The sequence below is a fragment of the Lepidochelys kempii genome, chromosome 1, assembly GCF_965140265.1.
Source record: "Lepidochelys kempii isolate rLepKem1 chromosome 1, rLepKem1.hap2, whole genome shotgun sequence".
NCBI lineage: Eukaryota > Metazoa > Chordata > Testudines > Cheloniidae > Lepidochelys > Lepidochelys kempii.
The window spans coordinates 240581680-240588116 of NC_133256.1; the positions used below are offsets into that span (position 1 = coordinate 240581680).

Here is a 6437-nt window from a genome sequence, read left to right on the forward strand (position 1 = left end):
TGGAGGGTCAGAGTGACAAATTTAAGGCCACATCAGGAGTTGATGGAATCAGACTGCAGGGCCCTTGCAGCTTCCAACTCCCTGAGCTCTCCAGGGAATAGCTTCTGAAGGTGAAAATTCCATTCTCACACACAGGGTGGAATCCAGTTGCTGTGTGTCTTAATATAATTTTTTTGCCACTGGAAAAAGTGAGAGAGAGACTCCCCTGTGGCTCTGAGCCTTACCCTAAATGGTGGTGTCCAAACTTTTAATCTTGAGAGCCAGATATACCATTTTTAAAAAGGACAAGGGGCCACAATCAATATTCTTGAGCAAATTGTCTTCCCCCATCCACTCCCTTTGCATCACTTGGGCAGTCCAAAGGGAGCAGAAATTACCCACAGGTCCCCAGCTGAGGATTCATCCAGCGTAGGGAAGTCTCCAGCTGGCATAGCTAGTTTCTACAGCTCCCTTCTCACAGCCTCTGGCGCACGGGGCCTGTTGGGGGCAGAGAGGTAGAGTGACTGGAGCACACTGCACTCCAGCTATTCCCTGCTAGTGTATAGTAGCTTATGGGGGGTGTCAAGGTTCCTTCCCCACTCTGAACTCTAGGATACAGATGTGGGGACCTGCATGAAAACCCCCTAAGCTTATTTTTACCAGCTGAGGTTAAAACTTCCCCAAGGTACAAACTATTTTACCTTTTGCCCTTGGATTTTATTGCTGCCACCACCAAGCATCTAACAAATATATATAACTGGGAAAGAGCCCGCTTGGAAACATCTTTCCCCCAAAAATCCTCCCTACACCCCCTTTCTTGGGGAAGACTTGATGAAAATCCTCACCAATTTGCATAGGTGAACACAGACCCAAACCCTTGGATCTTAAGAACAATGAAAAAGCATTCAGATTCTTAGAAGAAGAATTTTAATAGAAGAAAAAAAAGTAAAAGAATCTGTAAAATCAGGATGGTAAATACCTTACAGGGTAATCCGATTCAAAACATAGAGAATCTCTCTAGGCAAAACCTTAAGTTACAAAAAGACTCAAAAACAGGAATATACATTCCATTCAGCACAGCTTATTTTATCAGCCATTTAAACAAAACAGAATCTAACGCATTTCTAACTAGATTACTTACTAAGTTCTAAGACTCCATTCCTTTCTGTTCCCGGGAAAAGCATCACACAGACAGAGAGAACCCTTTGTTTCCTCCCCGCCCCAGCTCAGAACGTATCTTGTCTCCTCATTGGTCATTTTGGTCAGGAGCCAGCGAGATTATTTTAGCTTCTTAACCCTTTACAGGTGAAAGGCTTTTTCCTCTGGCTGGGAGGGATTTAAAGGTGTTTACCCTTCCCTTTATATTTATGACAGAGGTCCACAGTTAGCTCTCACCTGCTCTAACCTGTACCAGAGCTGGGGCAGAGAATTAGGGAGCTTTGACTGGTTGCTGGTTCGTAACTTCTTCTCTTCGCCTAGCCTGAGCTACTCTAGGTGGCTATGCGTGGAAGCAGTGGGCTATACTTTGCTCCCTAGCTTCAGGCAGAGCCAGTCAAGTGCCTGTGGTGCTTTCCCTGGCGTCTCACAGCCTGGCAAGGAAGCCAGCAATAAAGCAGCCACTGCTACTGCAATGCAGCAGGCAGCCAGCAGGGGAGCGGCTGAGCAGCTGGAGCTGGGAAGGGACTGACTGCAAGCTGCTCAAAGCACCCCCTGCTGACATCAGTGCTGTGTCTGGGCCTGCGGGGGAAGCCCCCTGCTTATGATAAACCCTTTAAAAGGCAGGTGGGATGTGGGGGCTCGAACATTGTGCTGCAGTTGAGAAGTGACAGTTGAGGAGATCAGAGAAGAGAGAATCTGAAGAGCAGCTGGTCAGAGAGAGTGTCACAGAAAGGGGGTGATCCGTTACTAAGAAAAGAAAAATGAGAGCGTGAGAGGGATAGAGTGAAGGGAAAAATCAAAGGCACTGAGACCAAGGAGAGATTTAAACCAGCAGAGACCATGCAGGGAGGGAGAGGATTGAAAATACGCTGTTGAGACCAGGCATGAGAGAGAATGCAGAGACTGTTTGGAGACAGAGAATAAGCTTGTGGCTCAAGTACCAGAGAGGGAGTCAGGAGACCTAGGGCCTGATTTTCCTCTCATTAACACTGGTGTGAATCAAGAGTAACACTCCTGAAGTCGATAGTTTTATACTAGCATAAAACAAGGTGTCAGTGAGATCAGAACCTGGCCCCTGTGTTCTGTTCCCAGCCATGTCCACGACTCCCTTGGTGACTTTGTACTAGCCTTTCTGTGCCTCAGTTTGCCCATCTTTAAGGAGTAATCATGAATACTTATCTGGCATATGAGGCTAGATTCTTTAATGTTCACAAAGCCCACAGAGAGCATCAGAAGGCAACTGCTATAGAAATGCAAAGCATTATTGTTACTCTGGATATTTCCCCAGAGCTTTATGCAGAGCTGAGTGAAGATCTCGGTGCTTCTTCCATGAATATTTACTCAGCTAAAAACCTGAATTTTCACCTTTTATACCCTTTATGTGTTTATTTCTGCAAATGTTGTAGCGAACAAGCTGATTCCCAGGTATGTACATGGAAAAAGCAAATGTTGTGGACTAAATTGTAGTTTGCCTGCGCATGGGGCAGTGTGTTGCTGCACTGCTACATACTGTTGCCCTGGGGTATGCCAAGCTTTGAGCAATACATCTCTTGCTGGGAAGCCATCCTGGTCAGCATCGGGCACATACCCCACAAAAGTGCTCCATCTGCGCCGCTTTTAAGAGCAAGGCAAGAAAAATTGAGAGCTAAAAGTGAGACTCTCAATGGTGGAGCGTTCTCTCCAGTTGGCCTCAGATCCAAAGCAGGAGACACACACACACGAACATCAGTCACTGACTGAAAACAATGCCCTGTCAACTTTGGAACATTCACCTGGGTCTACCTGAGATAAATCCACAGAGAAGACCCACAGAAAACTGAGTCAATCTCCACAGAAAGAGTCCACCTCAAAAAGACATCAGTCCCTGCGGAGCAAGACTGCAGTGGAGGTCTCGTGTCCTACCCTGACTATGGCTGAGGCTCCAAACACTCTTTGTACTGATCCTGTGCCCAGCTCAGCAGAGGAAAAAGGCAGCAAGCGTGCCTCGGGACCTAGACCTTCGCTGCCACACAAGCAAGGCATTGCATTGTCAAAGCATTCCATTTCTAAGAGAATGGAATCCACAACTCCTTTGGTGCCATCTACATATAAGTCAGCCACTAAGACGGCCATGGTACCAGAAAGACACCATGCCTCTCATACAGTTTTGGTGCACCCCAAGGTATCCTCTTCAGTACCAACTACTTTGACCAGAGTGGACTTGTCAGAGAGCACACACTCTCGGTACTGACAACAGTACAGAGCCCCGCTCTTCAAACCCACCCGGTACCACAGGAGTTCAGATTCTCAAGGGATCTACTTGTTTTTGAGGAGCTGGAGTCTCCCTTCTTAGTAAGTACTAAGAGGTTATTGGCACCGAGACAGGCACAGTCACTGAGGTGGGACCTTTCCTTGCTCTCACTTGATTCTCCAAGACCTTCAGAGAGGAGGTATTTTCCTCCAATTCAAATATTTCAATCCAGGGTTCCCCAGCACTTCAGACAAGGGATTTCCATCCTGATGCTTTTGACAAGGGCGGGGAGTTGCACCAAAGACAGGCTTGTGTTTCCCTAACCTGGTTTGAGCACCCTTAGATGCCACCCACCAATTTCTTTTGGACCTCCCCAATGGCTATACTAGGATCCTTGGGCTGCATGTGATCAGCAATTTTCCCATGTCCCTGGGCCCTCTTATGGGGAATACAAGGAGAGATGTTCCCCTACTTCATCTGCTCCTCCTCCATTACCTGAGGCATTACCTGAGGCATAAGAATCCTTTGAGGAGCAGGAGGCCAGGGCACAAATAAACAAGTTAGTCCCCAAACAGTATTTCTTCATCTTCCCCAGATGAAGCAGTTATGCCTCCTCCATCAACTGTGGCTGATGACTTCAGAAACTTTCAAGAGTTTAATTAAATATATTTTGGATTCATCTCCAGTTCCCTTGGAAGAGGTCAGGAAGTCACAATGTAAGCTCCTGGACATCCTCTAATGGACTCCTTCTACCCAAGTTGTCCTGCCTATTAATGAGGCCCTGTCGGATCCTGCAAAATCCCTTTGGGAGATCCTTGCGATGATTCTGCTAATGTGTAAACAGGACGATAAGAAATACTATGTCCCAGCTAAAGACTGAATTTCTGTTCCCCCATCCAACACTGAACTCCCTGGTTGTGGAGGTAGTGACAGACAACATCATGCAAAGGACACACCATATAAGAACCACAAATGTTTTGATCTGTTCAGCAGAAGGACCTACTCATCCATGACTCTTCAGTTTAGGATCACAAACTGTCAAGCTCTCATGGCTAAATACATTCACTCAAATTATACCAAATTCACTACCTTTATTGAGCATCTGCTGGCTGATCAGCATGACCAGTTTTAGGCTATTATTAACAAGGGTCAGCTGTTAGCTAGAACATCACTACAGGCCTTGTTGGATGTGGCCAACACTGCCACTCGATCCATCTCTACAGCAGTGTCATGCAGAGGGCATCCATTTTGAGCCCAGTATAAAGAATAGAGTTCATAGGAACCTACTTGGATGCCATATCAGTAAGGGCTTATCTTCCCCCCAACAGATTCTTGATGTTAGCAAATCTCATCTCAAAGTTTCATCAGTCTACAGACATCAGTAAGAAGTTGTCTTCAATTACTCAGACACATGGCAGGCAGCCTGCACTTTTGTGAAGCCATATGCCAGGGTCTGCCTTCGTTGCTTGCAGGACTGGCTCAGAACTGTTTATACTCTGAAAAAACACATCATAAGCAAATTAGTGTCAGTCCCTCATCAGGTTCAAGACTTTCTCAATTGGTGGAGGAATCCCAACAACGTCTGTGCAAGGATTTCGTTTGTTCAACCTCCTCCCTCTATCACTGTAATGACAGATGCACCTCTAGTGGGCTGGGGGCTGTACTTGGGGACCCTCACTGTCCAGGGCAAATGATCTGTCCAAGAGACATGGCTACACATCAACCTCCTCAAACTGAAGGCAGTCAGGAACGCCTGCATCCACTTCCTGCCTGTCATCAGGACAAGTCCAAAAAGATTCTCACACACAACAGAGCTTGCATGTTCTATATCAACTGCTAGGGAGGTGCCAAGTCCCCTTCTCTTTGTGTTAAAGCAGTAAAGTTCTGGAACTGGTGCATAGCCAATTCTGTGCTTATTTCAGTAGCTTACCTTCCAGGATACAGAACCCAACCTCAGCAGGCATTTCTTCCAGGACTACGAATGGGAGTTGAATCCTCAGCTTCTCAGTCAAATTTTTCGGACTTGGAAGGTTCCAGAAATAGACCTCTTTTCCACAGTGACCAAGAGGCAATGCAAACACCTTTTCTTAAGGGGGAGGGCTCTCTTTGGGAGATGCCTTCATCATTCCATGGACAAGAAACCTTCTATACTCGTTTCCCCCAATACCACTGATCTTGAAGGTGATCAACAAAATTAGACATGACAAAGCCAGAATTATATGAATAGTCCCAACAGGGCCCAGACAGATATGGTATCCTTACCTAATTCACCTAGTGGTCTATCAGGCGATCAGATCCATCCATTCCTCGTCTTCTTTCCCAGAACACCAGCCATACTCTTAATCTCAGCCTGAAGATACTTCACCTCAAAGCCTGGCTCCTTGATGGTTCGCGGGACTAGAACTGACCTGCTTTAAAGAGGTGCAGCTGGTATTGTTGAAGTAGGAAAGAGTCCATGAGACACACTTACCCCCTCAAGTGGGAAAGATTCAGCCTGTGAGGTGTCCAGAAAGGTGTTCCCTTGCCCTGGACTGGAAGGAATCAGAATTGCTAAAGGATGTAGCACAGATACTATGTTGTTAAATGCTGTTGGAGATTCTCCTTTAGCTCCCGTGGTTCATGCGTTTGGGGAAGCAGGGTTGCTTTTGCCTAGTTCTTTCAGAACCAGGAGCATCTGGCTTCTGTCCACCACTTTCACCACCAGGATCAGAAGGACCACTGCGAGCATTGTAGTGACCACTGTGAAGTCCACAGGTTGCCATGGGTTTGCTACACTAGCGTTTGCAGTGGGATTTGAACTCCTGTGAGATTCCAGACACTTGAGGGGTTTTTTTGGACTAAGAAGAGTAAGTAATTAACTCTGTATATATGTGTACCACTGCCCTCTGCAGAATGGAATGTAAACTACTCATCTGTGTGTCTTAGACCCTGTACAGCTAATGGCTAATAAAGAATCTCCTTTTGCTTGAGTAGCAGAGGTCTCTGTAGCCGGTGTGCAGGAGGATTATGGAGATCTATTTCCATTAATTTCAAAGTAAAAATCATGTTCATCATAGTGACAAATGTGAAG

At 46.2% G+C, this 6437-nt stretch overlaps 1 protein-coding gene across 1 annotated transcript in view; it reads left to right on the forward strand.

Annotated features, from left to right (window-relative positions):
- CACNA2D4 (calcium voltage-gated channel auxiliary subunit alpha2delta 4) overlaps nt 1-6437 on the forward strand; it is a 174845-nt gene that overhangs the window by 105065 nt on the left and 63343 nt on the right. The window lies entirely within an intron of this gene.